At 42.4% G+C, this 17,544-nt stretch overlaps 1 protein-coding gene across 25 annotated transcripts in view; it reads left to right on the top strand.

Moving 5' to 3' along the window:
* The window catches only part of Dennd2b (DENN domain containing 2B), a 188,731-nt gene that overhangs the window by 31,407 nt on the left and 139,780 nt on the right, over positions 1-17,544 (top strand). For 9 of the 25 annotated variants that reach the window (XR_015625345.1, NM_001395094.1, XM_087559722.1 and 6 more), the window contains 1 exon segment: positions 6,075-6,112. The exons of 9 other annotated variants lie outside the window; for them this stretch is intronic. The gene's annotated coding sequence lies outside the window, so the exon portion shown is untranslated. 25 annotated transcript variants of the gene reach the window in all.

The raw sequence follows: 17,544 nt of genomic DNA, 5'->3' as shown, positions 1-17,544 counted from the left end.
CCTTCATAGTTTCTGGCGAAAAGTCTGGTGTGATTCTGATAGGTCTGCCTTTATATGTTACTTGGCCTTTTTCCCTTACTGCTTTTAATATTCTTTCTTTATTTTGTGCGTTTGGTGTTTTGACAATTATGTGACGGGAGGTGTTTCTTTTCTGGTCCAATCTATTTGGAGTTCTGTAGGCTTCTTGTATGCCTATGGGTATCTCTTTTTTTAGGTTAGGGAAGTTTTCTTCTATGATTTTGTTGAAGATATTTACTGGTCCTTTGAGCTGGGAGTCTTCACTCTCTTCTATACCTATTATCCTTAGGTTTGATCTTCTCATTGAGTCCTGGATTTCCTGTATGTTTTGGACCAGTAGCTTTTTCCGCTTTACATTATCTTTGACAGTTGAGTCAATGATTTCTATGGAATCTTCTGCTCCCGAGATTCTCTCTTCCATCTCTTGTATTCTGTTGGTGAAGCTTGTATCTACAGCTCCTTGTCTTTTCTTTTGATTTTCTATGTCCAGGGTTGTTTCCATGTGTTCTTTCTTGATTGCTTCTATTTCCATTTTTAATTCCTTCAACTGTTTGATTGTGTTTTCCTGGAATTCTTTCAGGGATTTTTGCGATTCCTCTCTGTAGGCTTCTACTTGTTCTCTAAGGGAGTTCTTTATGTCTTTCTTGAAGTCCTCCAGCATCATGATCAAATATGATTTTGAAACTAGATCTTGCTTTTCTGGTGTGTTTGGATATTCCGTGTTTGCTTTGGTGGGAGAATTGGGCTCCGATGATGCCATGTAGTCTTGGTTTCTGTTGCTTGGGTTCCTGCGCTTGCCTCTCGCCATCAGATTATCTCTAGTGTTACTTTGTTCTGCTATTTCTGACCGTGGCTAGACTGTCCTATAAGCCTGTGTGTCACGAGTGCTGTAGACCTGTTTTCCTGTTTTCTTTCAGCCAGTTATGGGGACAGAGTGTTCTGCTTTCGGGCGTGTAGTTTTTCCTCTCTACAGGTCTTCAGCTGTTCCTGTGGGCCTGTGTCTTGAGTTCACCAGGCAGGTTTCTTGCAGGGGAAAAGTTGGTCCTACCTGTGGTTCCAAGGCTCAAGTTTGCTCGTGGGGTACTGCCTAAGTCCTCTCAGCGGCGGCAGCAACTGGGAAGATCTGCGCCGCTCTTTCCGGGAGCCTCCGTGCACCAGGGTTCCAGATGGCGTTTGGTGTTTTCCTCTGGCGTCTGGATGTGCACAGAGTGCAGTCTCTTCTGGTTTCCCAGGCGTGTCTGCCTCTCTGAAGGTTTAGCTCTCCCTCCCACGGGATTTGGGTGCAGAGAACTGTTTATCTGGTCTGTTTCCTTCAGGTTCCGGCGGTGTCTCAGGCGCAGGGATCCTGCCGCTCCTGGGCCCTCCCCTACGGGAACCCAGAGGCCTTATACAGTTGCCTCTTGGGCCAGGGATGTGGGCAGGGGTGGGCAGTGTTGGTGGTCTCCTCCGCTCTGCAGCCTCAGGAGTGCCCACCTGATCAGGCGGTGAGGTCTCTCTCCCACGGGGTTTCCCAGCCATAGCTTTCTAAGTGTTGCAATTACAAGTATGTCATATCACATCCAGCTGCTTTAGAAATGAACTGTTAGGTTGGGTGGTAGTGGCTTACACCTTAAATCCAGTACTTGGATCCAGTACAGGTGGATCTCTGTGAGTTTGAGGTCAGCCTGGTCTACAGAGTGAGTTCCAAGACAGCTAGGGCTTCACAGAGAAACCCTGTCTTGAAAAATAAACAAACAAACAAACAAACGAATTTCTACTCAAATCTGGGTTAATGGAAATCAGAAATAGCACTTCTGAAGGCTATGGAATCTGGTTGATATTTTTATTTATTTTTCTGCTTATTTATTTATTTATTTATTTTTGAGGCAGGGTCTTACAATGTAGCTCTGACTGGTCTAGAACTTGCAGTGTACACCAGGCTGGCCTCAAACTCAAATCCCCTTGCTAGTACCTAGTACTGGGATTAAAGGTGTTCACCATTCCCCCCTAGTTCTTTAATTATTTATTTGTGATTAATGTTTAAAAAAAACCATTTCCAGATGATTTAAAGTAACACTCAAGTTTGGCAGTCTAACTACAACAATGTTCTTAAATAACAGAAAAGGACTTTGGAAGTAAAGGCAGGAAGATCAGGAGCCTAAGGCCATTCTTTGTTATAGAGCAGATTGAGGGCTAGCCTGGGCTATAATGAAACCTTGTCTCCAAACCAACCAACCAAACACCACCATCTCCAAATCCAGAATACCCTAAAATCTAAACCAAAAACTAAGAATAAGAAAGGATGTTTGGAACATCTCTCATAGAAAGCTGAGTCATGTTTCCCATTTTTCCTGCTACAGAGAAGCCTGGTTGGTTGGGCCAGGAAGCATAGCATCACAGACAGGATAATGGGCACATGTGCTATGGGGAATTCTGCTTTGTGAATACCGGAGCTATAGACCCAAAAATCTTTCCCTGAAAGAAAAAACAGTCTGTCAAACAAAACCCCAAACAACTTACCCTGCTTAAGTGCAGGACTTAAAACAGCAAAGGGAACTAAAGCCCATCTTTGTGATGTCAGGTTCTGTTTTGGTGTGTGGTAAAATAGTTGAATTTTAAGTCTCTCAGAGTTAAATTATACAGACACTTAGCTATAAGATTTGTTGCCAGGCATCTGTATGGAATATAACCATGTAATCAGGCTGTATTGTACTTCTCTACACAAAGAGAGCCAGAGCCTCTACATCTGAAAATTAGGAGACTTGCATTTGCCTGACAGAAGACAGTACAGAGGAAATGACTTGGAGGCAGAGGAGAAGTAGAAGAGAGGATGAAAGGACTGTATTCATGCTGTCCAAATTAGAGTCAGGATGTTTATGCTCAAGTCTTGTCTTGGCTCTCATTGAGGGCACTGAACAACGGGGACATGGGAAAGTGTATCTCTGAAGTCCCTAATTTAGGCACTAAACAGACCAAATTCCTTCCACAAATGCTTCCTATTTTCAGCAGGCTGTTTCTGAACATACATTGTGATTAAAGTGCACAGCTGGCTAGTGCTAACCACTCCTCTTTTTTCTGCTAGCTCTTCGCCACAGCTAGTATTTTATTCTGTGTTTATAAGTGACATGCTCTACAGGACAGCAGCCTGCTGAGAAGTGTACTTAACTACTCTTTTCTTTTTTCTTTTTTTTCCTATGAAGTCTCCCTGTTGCCCAGGTATCTCAGACTCTTGACTCTGTGCCTCAGCCTCTTGAGAAGATGGAACCACAGGCATTTCACTGTGCTCAGATCACTTTTTATTCACTCAAATAGCATGAGTATTGAAGTAGCATTGTAGACTTATTTCATGGTGGGTATATAGGATGTAATTATGAAGAAACTAGACTTGGCTCCTGTCCTCAGAGCATACTATTGTCCTAAAAACATTATTCATAATTGGCCTTGTTCATCCAACAAAATTAAAAATCCAGTGAAAATTAAAAGAAGTCCCAGATGTCAGTGTTTCTAATAAATATTTGGCCAATATTAGCCTCTCAGTAATGCTCACATAAGTAGAACTAAGATTAGGACCGTGTTTAGAGACTTTTAAGGTATGCTAATTTTCTTCCTGAAAGAACAGATCTAGTAAAAGTTTTTCTTAGAAATTAAAACAGTTCCACACATGAGCAGGCGAGATATCTCAGTGGATAAAAGTGATTGCCCTAAGTCCGTTTGGGGAACTTACATAAAAAGCTGGATATAGGGGCTGGATAGATGGCCTGCGGTTAATAGTCTTGCAGCTTTTAGAGGACCACAGTTCAGTTCCCAGCACCATGTAGGGCAGCTCACAAACAGCAGTAAAGCCAGTTCCAGGATTTCTAGTACCCTCTTCTAGACTTCATGAATACCTGTACTCACTGATGCACATCACCACACATAGAACGTGTGTGTGTGTGTGTGTGTGTGTGTGTGTGTGTGTGTGTGTAATTTAAGTAATAGAGTAATTCTTTAAAGCACCAGACACAGTAGCAATGTGTCTGTAATTCCAGACATCTTACTGTGAGCTGGGAGGCAGAGACAGGAGAATCAAAGAGAGGTCAAAGGTCAGCTAGCTCGGAGTATAATATGGAAAAAAGCTATAGACCTTGCCTTGATAAGTGAAAGGAGGGAACAACTACTGGAAAATGCTCTCTGATCTTTACATATGCTCTATAGTATGCATACAACTGTGGACATGCACACACCTGTAGTTCTATGTATAATTTATAAATGAAATTTTCAGACAAAAAGAATGATTTGTACCTCATTATTGCTTCAGCACACATAAGAATTTCCAGTAGCTAGAGATGAGAATAATTAACGGTCTGGGTCTTTGTGGAAGAAAGTCTTGATTGATGCCTCTGTTCAGTTGGCTTTCTCTATAGATGTCACCCTGGAGAAAATGAGATGTTAATACATTAGTTTTAGAGGTGAGAGGCCTCTGAGCTTCTTTACAGGGCTGATGGTGTAGTCAGTGGTACAGCTTGTGTTTAGCATACATGCTTGAGGCCTCTGAATACCACCCCTTCCCCACTACAGCTCCTTAGAGATGGGCATTTGCCAGGAGTCTTAAGCTATGAGGCTTGGCCTGTCACTGTCCATTTCCTGTGTCCCTGGTCCTCTTCCCTGCTGCCATGCAGGCATTCTTTCTTTCTGCGTTGGGGGAAGAATCACCCTAATTTAAGACTGGAGATTTAGAGAGGCAAGTCCATCCAAGTGTAGCCCAGTTCTCTTGTAGGACTCACAGGTCAGTGAGCTGGAGTAGAAACTCACTGTTTGATTGTGAGTTTGGAATAAAACCTATACTGACTTACTTAGTTCCAGGCAGTGCCTTTGTTTTCCAGTGTATCAACAGCCGCTGAAAGATGGGGTTTTCCCAGTGTAGACAGAGCCAGTTCAACTTGTCAAAGGTAAAGTCTATCAACCGTATAGACATCCCCTCTGATGTCAATATGATGATCATAAAGAGTTAATGGCATGGCACTACAATTCGTCTCTGATACCTGCTTTTGGAAAAGGAACAATAATCAATAGTTTTGTATTAGTTTGGTTCTTGTCATTAGTTGTGCTCCATCATGAGTAAGTTGAATTATTTCCAGGATGAATCTTAAACTTACTATTTTTAGTGCTTGTCTTCTTGCAGCTGAGTATAAATGTCTCTTTAGGATATGTGACAATTCAGTTGGCTTGGGTTTGAGACAGGCCTTAGCTTTAGAACCTGCTTATGCTCATCTACATACATTGGTTCTTTTGAAATGCAGCCAGTGTATGTAAATTATAATGTGATCACAGACTAAAAACCCAGGGACTCATGTGTGCTATATTCCCAGTCCTAAAATTGTAAATTTTGTTTTGTTTTGAGACAAGGTCTTTCTATGTAGACCTGGCTACCTTGGAACTGGTTGTATAGACCAGGCTGGCTTTGAACTCAGAGATCTGTTTGCCTCTGCTTCTCTAGTGCTGGAATTAAAACTGTGTGCTATCACTCGCCAATTTCCTAAATTTTGAAAGTCAATTTTTACTATTGCTCTTTCCACTTCCAAGGTCTATTTGTAAGTAATTTATGGGAGAATTCAAGTTACATGTCTTCATAGCATTGCACTAAGTAAGTATGGGTCTGGAATGAAACCGATTGTTATACTGGGTTAATAATTTTTCCTTCAAATTCCACTGATAAGTAAGACTGTCACCAGCAACTTGTTTCTTCATTGAGTCGCATTCTTACAGTTCCTGTGGAGCTTTGACTTCAGACCTGATCCTTGCAACCCTAGAGCTTTAGTTCTGCTACTGGCTGCAGTATCCAGGGTAGCTTCTTTTAATGTCTTTTCGGTTTAGTAGGGCTCCTGGGCCCAAAGCCAGCAGAACGGAAAGAGTGCTTGGGTTTGTTTGAAGGCAAGCCGGCTGTACAAGGCAGCTTTTCCCAGACTTTCCCAGCTCCGGCTTTTCCTGCATACCAGCAGAGCGGCTTTTTTCCTCTGGTGATTGAAACCATCTGGACTGCAGGGGGGTCACGTGTGTATGAGAAAATGACATAAAGTTTCTGATCCCCTTGTGCTTCTGCTCCAGATCCAGACAATCCTTGGTGGATGGTGCCGAGGTGAGGGCGGTGCGGTCTGGGGGCCCGACTTCCCACCCTATCCTAGTCATTGTACCCCCGCCCCTGTGCAGCTCCCCTCACCCCCGCCCCCAACACCCGGGAGCACAACCCTCCTCCGGGCTGCAGCAGCCCACCCTTTAGGACTCCTGTGGAGGCACGCCTCCCCTGGCCCTGCAGCCCGGGGCGCGGATAGCCTCCCGCCGCCCGCCCTCTCTGCGGGAGCAGTCTCCCTCCTCTGGGCTGTGCGGCGCCCGTGGAGCTCAGACTGTGCGGAGCTCCCGGCAGGCTCGGGCGGAGGAGGTAAGTGGCTCCCGGTCACTCAGGAGTCGCTGCTTCTGCTCCCCGCCCGGTGGCGGGCGCATAGGACTCGGACTCCGGTTCTGCGGCTCACCAAGCCCTTCCATTTTCTCTACTCCAGGCCCAGGCAGGGGCTCCTGCTGCGTGAGTACTAGGTGCGGGCCGCGGTTTCCAGAGTTGGAGGGGACTGCCCTCCTGGGCGATCGTGGCCAGCCCTGCCTTCCGGTCTGGCCCGGGCTACGCAGTGTGGGGTATGAAGCGCAGACCCGTGTGGAATTGTGTAGAACTGCTGGATGCAAGTAGCCTCAGAGACAGAGTTAAACTGCATTTACCTGAGCCCTTGCTGCTTGAGTGCGGCTGTGTGAGGAACACGCGTGTATGCTCAGATACGGCACACGCACAGACTAGCTTCTAACTCAAACAAAGGAAATTAACTTTGTCTTCTATCTCTTGGTTCCGTTAAACCGGGTTTGTTGTTCGCTGCCTCCTTATGCTTATACGCTTTCCTGTGTTAACGAAGTGACCTAGCATTGAAGGAGCACACTTCAACATTTGTGTTGCTTTCAAGGTCTGAAAATCGGACTGAACATTTTCTAGTTTTTAAAGGAATATTGCAGTGTTGTGGAAAATTTTGTTTGAACATAGTTTATAATCGTTTAAATATGGGTAAAATAGCTTCTAGCCGAATGAAAGAATTTGCCATAATGCTGTCTCAGACCAGCTCTCTATCTCATTTTCCCCCAGATGTTTCTGCTTTTTCATTTCAGGGTCTGGGGAGTGGTAAAGAAATCATTAGTTCATGTCCGAAATGTTAAGGGCCACAAGGAAAACAGACTATATAATTGCTTTGTTTTGTTTTCTACAAAGGGTCTTTTCAGAAGGAGGATGCCTTAATTTTTTGGGGGGGGGTCTGCAGGGGGGGACAAGGTCTCATGTAGCTCAGGCTGGCCCTAAACTCTTGAGCTTTTTCTGCTATCACCACCCAAATCCTGGGATTACAGGTGTGAAAATAGCGTGTCCTGCTCCTTTGGTGGATTTTTTTCTTCTCAGATGTAAGAGATGTGTAAAGGATCAGAAATAGTGTAAGTTCTAAAAACTTAATCAAAAGGACTGAATTGTCCATGGTCTCTGCATCTCATGCCAAGGCTCAGAGTCTATTAAATGTATAGTCTATTAAATTAAGCAAAAGTTGTCTGGACTCCACTGGTCTGGATGAGAGTCTATAGGAGACTAACAGATTAAGCATTCCTATTAGTTACTAAGTAAACATAACTTTGGAAAGACTGTGCAAAATATGGGGAAGAGATTGATTCATATAAATATTTGGAGAAAGATACATGTTGGAGGTTTTTTGTTTTCCTTAATTGGGCCAAAAAAGAACCCTTTTCTGGCAGTTTCAAGAAAACCTTTATCATCAGTGTATTTTCTATTGGTAAGTCTTGCTCCTTACTGTGTACTTTTAGAAAAAAGGATTGACACAAGTAAATATCTAGTTGACTGATTTATAATGTAAGAATTACAGATCATCAAGTAAACAGAGGTTGAGGCAGGAACACTTCCCAGAAGAAAGGCTGTTTGAGTTGGGCCTGGAAGTGTGGTTGTGCAAATGCATGGTGCAGAGTTGATGGTGGGGTTTTCAAGAGAGCAGAGTGGGCCATTTGGATGGGGAGTAGGGATAGAGTCAAATGGTGAGGTGCTCTGAGCTGCTGGATGCCCTCTCATTCTTCACTGTTGCTCTTGCTTTAAGGAGAGAAGGGCAGAGTGATAGGTAGCCTGCTCATGATGGCACAGCAGTCATGGCAGAGCCGGTCTGTATGCCCAGTTTGCTGACTGTGTGTCCACTGCTGCTTCCACAGTGAACAGTGGGAGGTCCAGCTGCAGGGACTGTGGTCAGCTTGAATTCTGGCTCAAGGACTGGAATTTTATCCCACAGACATCATCAAGCTTCTAAAGGTTTTTAAGAAAAGCAATGATGGCCAGACCAGTGTTTTTAGAAGAGTCATGTGACATAGGTGTACAGGAATGTGATGTCATACATACTTTGTAATCAGGAGGATAAAAAGGAAATGTAACCAAGGTATTTGGGTGTTTTCAGTTTACGCCCCATTGAAAGTAAGTACCCTGCAGGAAGTAGCTAGATAACTGGGAAGGAGCTAGTCTCATTGACCGCAGGGTTGCTGGGAACAAGAAAGGAGCGGAATGTTAGCTGGCAAACACTGAAATGGAATGCGTGTGGAGCAATGCCACTGGTGGTTTGTCCTGCATGTTCTGCCCACATTTTGCAATACTCCAGTGACAGGGTTTTTGACAACTACCCTGAGAGGTAGAATTCAGTGCTGTAATTTAAGAGCCTTTCTTTGCCTTCCTTCTATGTTTCGAGATGCTCTGTCTGTATACATTCTTTTGCTTCTAATTAAAAGTGTTTTATTTTAAAATAAGACAAAAATGAACTGAGATTTTTTTCCAATTTATTTCTCTTTTTTGTAACTGGTGGAACAATAAGAAATCTTTGGAATATTATTGTACTGTATTGTTGGAAGGACTTAGAGATGTGGACAGTCCTTCCTAGCCCTTGATTTTTTTTTTTAAACCAAGGAATTGTGTTTGTATGTACTACTAGGGGACATAATGGGTCCTTGAATCCTACATTTATAACTAGGCTCTTTGATTCTCCACAGATACTGGACACAGGAAGGGCAGCAGTTGCTGGAGCTATCTCATTAGACTTCTGGAGTAGCCTGGGCTAATCCCTCTGTAGACTATAGGGGTTTTCTTCTGAACTTGTTTAGTGTTCTGAAGACTTGGTATGTCAAAGAGTATATTAGATAGTAAGAGGTGGCACAGAAAAGGCAGAAATCCCTGGAACCTATGAGGATGACCCTAGTGGGACTCCCAGTAATGGAGGATACAGAGACTAAACCATCCATCTTCCATAACCAGGCAAGGCTTCTAGTCACACAACCTTTGATGTAGAATCTGTCCACCTGCAAGATATGCTGGGGCAATGGTAGTGTAGAATTTCTGGGAGTGGTCAACTCATGACTGGTCTAAGTTGAAGCCCATGCTCGACACTGCCTAGACGACCAGGAACTGGAGGCTGGTAACCCAGAGACCTAGGGTAGAACCAAGCACACTGGCAAAAAAAGAAAAATTCCTAATGCTGTTCTACTGTACTTAAAGAGGCAGCTAATAGGAGTAGATGCTGACACCTACAGCCAGACATTAGGCCACGAGGAAGCCCAGGTTGGAGGTCTCCATTGGGTCTCTCCCCAAGAACCCCATAGAAGAGGGGAAGGAGGAATTGTGGAACCCAGAGAGGTCTAGCATACTTGGAGAGCACATTAATACATAATTAACTAAGCAGAGCTCATGGGGCTCACAGAGACTATAGCGACAGTCGTGGGGCCTACGTATATTTATGTTTGTTGCTTTGATGGTTTAGGGGGGACTCCTGACAGTGGGAATGGAAGTGTCTCTGACCCTTTACGTGTTCTCTTGAGACCCTTTTCCTCCTAGTGGGTTTCCTTGCCTAGCCTTGTTGTGAGGTCTATGCGTGGTCTTATTATATCTTGTTGTGCCCTTTTTGACAAACAAGGGAGGCCTGCTCTTTTCTTGGGGGTGTTGTGTGGAGAGGGAATCTGGGGGAGAGGGGAAGTGGGAAGTGAGCTGGGAGGACTGGAGGGAAGGGAAGCTCCACTCAGGATGTATTGTATGAGAGAAGAATAAATAAAAATCTAAAAAAAAACCCCATAAAATATTATAATAAAATACATTCTAAATAATAATAAAAGGGGCTGGAGAGATGGTGCAGGGGTTAAGGGCTGCTGTTCCAGAGGTCTTGAGTTCAAGTCCCACATGGTGGCTCACAAACATCTGCAGTGGGATCTGATTTCCTCTTCTGGTGTGTCTGAAGACAGATTACTCATATACATATACGTAAATATTTTTAAAAAATGATTATCCAATAATGAAAACATCATATAAACAAAATTGGATGGATATATAAAGGGAAATATGAAATAAAAACATAAAGGATAAAAAATAATAAAATAAAAAGAATAAAAGAGAAAAGGGGTAATATACAAAATACATGAAAAACTGAAAAAACAGGACCTTAGGAAAACAAATAACCCAATTTTAAAATGGGTACAGATCTAAACAGAATTCTCAAAAGAAGAAATTCAAATGGCTAAGAACACATACAGAAATGTTCACCATCCTTAGTCATCAGGGAAATGCAAAACTACTTTGCGATTTTATCTTATACTCATCAGAATGGCTAAAATAAATAAAGCGAGCGATAGCTAGTGCTGAGGAGGATGTGCAGTAAGGGGAACTGGATATTCAGTTTTTGTTGGTAGGAGTGCAAAATTATACAACCACTGGAAATCAGTGTGGTGGTTCCTCATGTTTATGGTTTCCTGTAAGGCCTTCTGTAGGGCTGTATTTGCAGATAGGTAGTGCTTTAACTTGGTTTTATGGTTTTTCATCTGTTCTGACTGACAGTTTTGCTGAGTATATTAGTCTGGCCTGGGCTGGCATCTGTGGTCTCAGAGTCTGTAAAATGTCTATCTAGTCCTTTCCAACTTTTGGAGTCGCCATTGGGAAGTCAGGTGTTATTCTAATAGGTGTTTATAGGTTACTTGGTCTTTTCCCTTGAAACTTTTAACATCTTTGTTGTTGTTGTTGTTGTTGTTGTTGTTGTTTAGTGTTTGATTATTATGTCCAAGGGGGCCTTTCTTTTCTAGTCCAGTCAATCGGGTGTTCTGTATGCTTCTTGTACTTTGATAGAGGTTTCCTTTATGTTGGGACTTTTTCCCTATGATTTAGTTGAAAATATTTCCTTTGACCTAAATTTCTTCTTCCTCCATGTCTTATTATTGTTATTAGATTTGGTCTTTTCATAGTGTCTCAGATTTCCTGGATTTTTTTTTCCTGAATGTTTTGTGCCAGAAATTTTTTAGATTTAATATTTTTTGACTGATAGATATATCCATTTCTTCTATTGTGTCTTCAGTACCTGAAACTCTCTTTCATCTCTACTATTTTGTGGATGAAGCTTGCCTCTGAGGTTCCTGTTCATTTCTCATTTCCAGATTTCCCTCAGTTTGGGTTTTCTTTATTGATTCTTTATTCACTTTCAGGTAGTGAACTGGTTTATTCATTTCCTCTCACTAATTGTGTTTTCATAGATTTTTAAAGGGATTTATTAATTTCTTCCTTAAAGACCTTTCTCATATTCACAGTCTATCTTAAGGTCCTTTTCTTGTGCTTCAGCTATGTTGGGGCCTGCTGTGGTAGGCTTGTGGGCTCTAGCTGAGACTATTGTCCTGGCTGTTGTTGATGGTGTTTTATGCAGGTGTCTAGGCATCTGGGTATGGCAAGAGGCCCAGACCCCAAGATGAGTTGTGTCTGCATAAGTATATAAGTATTGGTCTATCATGCCCAGTGTGATGCTTGCTTGCACAGTTAACATTTTTATATTTGGTGAGCATTTGTGAGTTTTATTATTTATTGGAGGAGTGATTTAAATTTTCTGAAAAATAGGACTAGACTGTTCTTTTGATGAAAAACCACTTGCTCTCAGGTGATTTCATAGCCTCCCTGCACAGTGTTAAGGTTTCCAGATTGACAGATTATCTCCTTGTAATTAGCTAGTTTTCTTTTAGTGTTTTTCGTTTTCACTGTTCTCCTGTCCCTCTCCTATGCACAGACGGCCATCACCAATTGTACCACTGTGCTTATCCCTTCTCTGTCACTCTCAGGCTAAACAAGCTGAGTGAACATTCTGATTTTGCCTTTGTGAGTTTCACTTTTTAGACCTGTGATTATGTAATACACATGTGACTTTGTTTTTGTTTCATACAGAAAGTCTACATCAGATGTGTCGATGATTAGGGCTTTCAGTTTGGAAGGAGTCTTTTGGACTAAAACATCCCCTCTCCATCAGCACAAGCAACTGGGGAGCACATGTAAACTCTGGAGATGATCTTTTAAAAAAAATCATAAAGAATTTTGCCCAAGTCTTTTAAAGGCTCATAAAGAATCTAGTTTTTGTAAAATTGGCTGAAAGTAGCAGATTAGCCCAACTAAGGCCTTTCTACAATTGTGGGAATCACTTGTTTAAAGTAGAACCTTGTGCTCCAGAGCAAATGTGATGCGCTTAACCTCATTTAACAGCCCAAGAGCTGAAGCTCTCTCTATGGGCCTCTCCTCATAAAGAGCCATCATGACGTGACTGTGCTGTGGCTGTATCCCTATTAGTTCTCTGCAAACTGCTCTGAGTAGGAAAAGTCCATTTTGGTGGCATTTGTCTGTCTTTTTTGTTAAGTTGAGATCTTGGATGTTAATTTAGCTAAGACAAGTTTGAATCTAAAGACTTGTGAATTCACCTCTACCCCCTTATTCTCCTATTTGGGAAGGTCAAATGGGAGGGAGGCCAACTGGAATAGGGTAAAGGAATCCTGCATGAAGGAGTCATTGTCAGCACAGTCTTGAGAGAGACGCTCTGTTACTGTTGCTCATACAGTTCTTCAGGTCTACCCTGCTTTAACTGTATGCTCTGGGGAAAGCACTGGATATCTAGGCATCTGTTTATTATTTTTTTAAAGATTTATTTTATTTTTATTTTATGTGCATTGGTGTTTTGCCTGCATGTATGTCTGTGACCCCTGGACGTAGAGTTACAGGCAGGTGTGAGCTGCCATGTGGGTCCTGGGAATTGAACCTGGGCCTTTGAAAGAGCAGCCAATGCTCTTAACTGCTGAGCCATTGCTCCACTTTATTATCGTCTTATTGCTTCGCCTGTGAACTTGCATAGTGTTGGGAGCTTGATGAGAAATGAATGGGCAAAGTTAATAAATGAAGTGGGACCTGACCTAGGGTTTCAGGCCTGTCGTCTCAGGAGGCTAAAGCAGGAGGAGAGCAAGTTCCAGGCTAGCTTGGGAAATGTAGTTGATATTTCAAAATTAAAAAAAATAAAAATGGGAGGAAGCTTTGGTGAGAATTGGAATTGGTGTCCCCAGAAGCCATGTAAATGCCAGGTGGATGTGAAGGCCCCAACTAATTCTTGTGCTAAGAAAGAAAATGGAGATGAGAATTTTGCTCTAGACTAGAAGTATTGTAGAGCTCTGGGTTCATGTGAGGAACCCTATTGCAGTGTATAAGATGGAGAGCAATACACTGCTAACCTCAGCCTCAGGTCTGCATGCATACTCACACATGTGTGCATGTGGACACATATACACACAAGAATGCACACACAGCTATGGAAAACATAAAAGCAAGATGGTAGAGTATTTGCTCAGCGTGTGTAGTGTCTTAGGTCAATACCTAGTACCACACATGGAAAAATTATGTGGGACATAAATATGGTCCTTACTTAAATGCTACTTTTGGTGAAGTCACTTTTCTGGGCTCCTGATAAAGAGGCTAAACATGTAGGCTTGTATTTTCTGGTTACAAACAAGACCAAATTAGTTACTTTTCCTGTTATATACATGTTAGGTTACATTTGCTGTTGCTGGGAACTGCAGTTAGCGGTTATCCTTTCAGGAGAGTATCAACAAATCCTGTCTCTGAAAAATGATACATGGTGCTTGAAGAATGACATCCGAGGTTGTCTTCTGGCTTTTGTGTGCATGCGCATACATGCACACCCTGTACATACACACTCAGACACAGGGAGAGAGAATATTTTTAAGGCTGGTTTGAGTTATGAAGCTACCTTTAAAAAAAAAAACTAAAACTAAAAAAATTCTGTTCTTGTATGGTGGGGAATGGGCATCTAACTCTTTGCTTGAGTAAACACTAGCTTCTGTTCATAGAGACCTAGAGGTGAAGGAAAACCAACTTACAGAGGGGTGGTGCTTTGTATTAGTATGGAAAAGGAGGTATTCTTTGTGATGGTTTTGCTGTTTTTCCCCATCTCTATTTTGACAGGCTACTGCTTTGTGTTGGAATAATGTTTAGATACACAGGGTTTGTACAGAAAGAGACACACAAGTTACGGAAAGGTCTGGGGGTGTGCACAGTGGCAGAGTGTTTACCTACCTTTTCCAGGGTCCTGGGTGTGATTCCCAGCTCTGTAAAAGAAGTGTCATGGGAGATGGAACCTTTTCCCTTTTTTAAGTTCTCTTCCTCCCACCCCAAGAGAGAGATAATTCATGTGTCATGGTGTGAGGATGGAGATCAGAGGATAGTGTGTGGGGGTTGGTTCTCTCTTTACCATGTGAGTCCTGGGGGTTGAACTTAGCTTATCAGGCTTGTCAATAAATTCTTTTACCAGTTGCGTTATCTCGTTGGTCCCTGGACCATGTTCTGGTTCATTTGTTTTTAAGTAATTTAATAATCAGTATGTGATACAAGATGAGTTGCTAAAATAGTATTTTTATTCCATGTTCAGTTTGTTCAGAAAGCAATATCATGTTTACAGTAAAGTTACCTACTTAGTTCCCATGTGTTTGTTACTATTACTGGTCCCCGGAGAGCATAAATATGAAACCCAGTCTTGGTTGAAGCCATATCAAGACCCGGTTTTTGTGAAGCATTATTTTCTGTGGCTTATCATTATGGATCATGTGTGTGTGTGTGTGTGTGTGTGTGTGTGTGTGTATGCACATGTGTTTGTGGTATAGTGAAAATTAACAAGGACAGATCTGTGGAAGTTCAATTTTAAAAGTAAGTTACAAGTCTTTATTTCCTTATTAAGTTGGACCTCTACTGTGGGAAATGGTTATTAATTGAGTGCAGTGTGAGTCTTCACAGTAGCTGGCTGAAGACATTGTGATCCTGTGCATTGGTGGAAGAGCCCTTCAAGGCAATTTTCTTAGTGTATATTTGGGTTATATCTGCTTTCCCCACCTCCTTTCTCCTGGTCCCCTCCCCCCATTAAAAATAGATTTATTTTGCTGGGTATGGTGGTGCATGCCTTTAATGCCAACACTCAGGAGACAGAGGCAGGCAAATCTCTGACCGTTCGAGGTCAGCCTGATTGACAAACAGGTTCTAGGGCAAATAGGGCTGTTGCACAGAGAAATCCGGTCTCAAAAAATCATTATTGTTGTTTATGTATACATGTGTGTCTATATGTGGGTATGTGCATGTGAATGCAGGTGCCTATGAAGGTCAGAGGCATCAGACGCTCCTGAAGCTCAAATTACAGGGAGATGTAAGTCACCCAGTGAGAGTGCTGGGAACTGAACTCAGGTCCTCTGCTTGTCTTAGTTAGACACATGACCAAGACAACTCTTGTAAGGACAAGATTTAATTGGGACTTGTTTACAGGTTCAGAGGTTTGGTCTATTATTATCAAGGTGGAATCATGGCAGCATCCAGGAGGAGCTAAGAGTTCTGTATTTTCATCTGAAGGCCGCTAGGAGAATACTGGCTTTCAGGCAGCTAGGATGAGGGTCTTAAAGCCCGCCTAGTACAACAAGGACACACCTCCAAATAGTGCTACTCCCTGGGTTGAGCATATTCAAACCACCACAGTACTCTTTTTTTTTTTTTTAAGATTTATTTATTTTATGAATGTGAGTACACTGTAGCTGCCCTCAGACACACCAGAAGAGGGCATCTGATCCCATTACTGATGGTTGTGAGCCACCATGTGGTTGCTGGGAATTGAACTCAGGACCTCTGGAAGAACAGTCAGTGCTCTTAACCGCTGAGCCATCTCTCTAGTGCGCCCCCCCACCCCGTGCTCTTAACTGCTCAGCTGCTGAACTATTTCTCCTGTTGTTGTCCCTTTTAGAATATTGTATATATTGTCTTAGATACTTTCTGTTGTTTGATTTTTTATTAAATTGAATATGTGTGTCACGAGTGTGAGGCAGGCATGCATGTGTGCCGTCGTGCACCCATGGTGGTCAGAAGACTGACAACTTTAAGAATTGTTCTCTCCTTCCAGCATGGGGGACACGGGGATAGAGCGCAGATCTTCTGACCTGTCAGCAAGTGCCGACCCACTGAGTCATCTTGCCAGCCTCTGGATTAAGATTCTTTTAAGGCCATGGGAACTTGGAGCTGTTGAGTTGACTGTGACCTGTTGTTGGGTACAGGAGGGGTTTTGTGCAGTTTTTGTTTGTTTATTTGGTTTGGTTTTGGGGGCAGTGTTTCTCTTATATAGCCCTGGCTGTCCTGGAGCTCACTTGGTATAGGGGGTTTTTGTACCTAGAAGAGAGTACAGGCATCAGAAGCTTGTTGGAAAGTTGTATGGCAAGGGGTTATGTCTGCCAGGATGGGACTGGTGTTGATGATAGGGTTGAGGATATAACTTAGGACATATTATTCCTTTGAGAGGAAGATGGTGGGGTTGGGGATTTGGCTCAGTGGTAGAGCGCTTGCCTAGCATGCGCAAGGCCCTGGGTTCGGTCCCCAGCTCCGAAAAAAAAAAAAAAAAGAAAAGAAAAAAGAAAAAAGAAAAAAAAAAAAGAAAGAGAGGAAGATGGTTATTATTCTTTTTCCTTAAGAAAGCACAATGAGAAGGGTGGACCAGGAGGGGAATAAAATCTGGAAAAAAAGAAAAAGAAAAAAAGAAAGCACAACGAGGGCTGGGGAGATGGCTCACTGGTTAACAGCACAGACTGCTTGTGCAGGGGACTAGAGTTAGGTCCCTAGCACCCACAACTGACGCAACTCCAGCTTCAGGGGATCCAAGGCCCTCTTTGTCTCCACTGGTACCTGCATTCATAGCACATTTACACATAGTTTAGAAGATTTTAAAAATAAAGCATTACGGTGATTTCTTTTAAAATTTCAAGATGTTATCTATGAATGAATATTTTTAGATACTGGAACACATGACTATGTCAAGTAAAGTTGTATATATGGAAGCAAATTTTAAAGAACAAACAGTAACCTAAATATCTTATTGTTACACTATGATCAAACTACCACAAATTGACACAGAATAAAAGCAGGTGACAGTTCAGGTTTCCTAACTTGGTAGGGTGTCCCTTTTATACACAATAGATGGGACTCAACACATTCATATTTCTGCAAACCTTAGGAGTCCAAACCCATATTCTAGTAACATTTCTAGAACTCCCACTCACCACCATTCAAAAACAATCAAAACAACAATAACCACAACAAAGCCCCTTAGGATGAACAGGCTCTAGCAAGTCTTGTTC

Source organism: Rattus norvegicus, chromosome 1 (assembly GCF_021556685.1).
Source record: "Rattus norvegicus strain SHRSP/BbbUtx chromosome 1, alternate assembly SHRSP_T2T, whole genome shotgun sequence".
NCBI lineage: Eukaryota > Metazoa > Chordata > Mammalia > Rodentia > Muridae > Rattus > Rattus norvegicus.
This window is presented reverse-complemented; position numbering and strand designations above follow the sequence as displayed.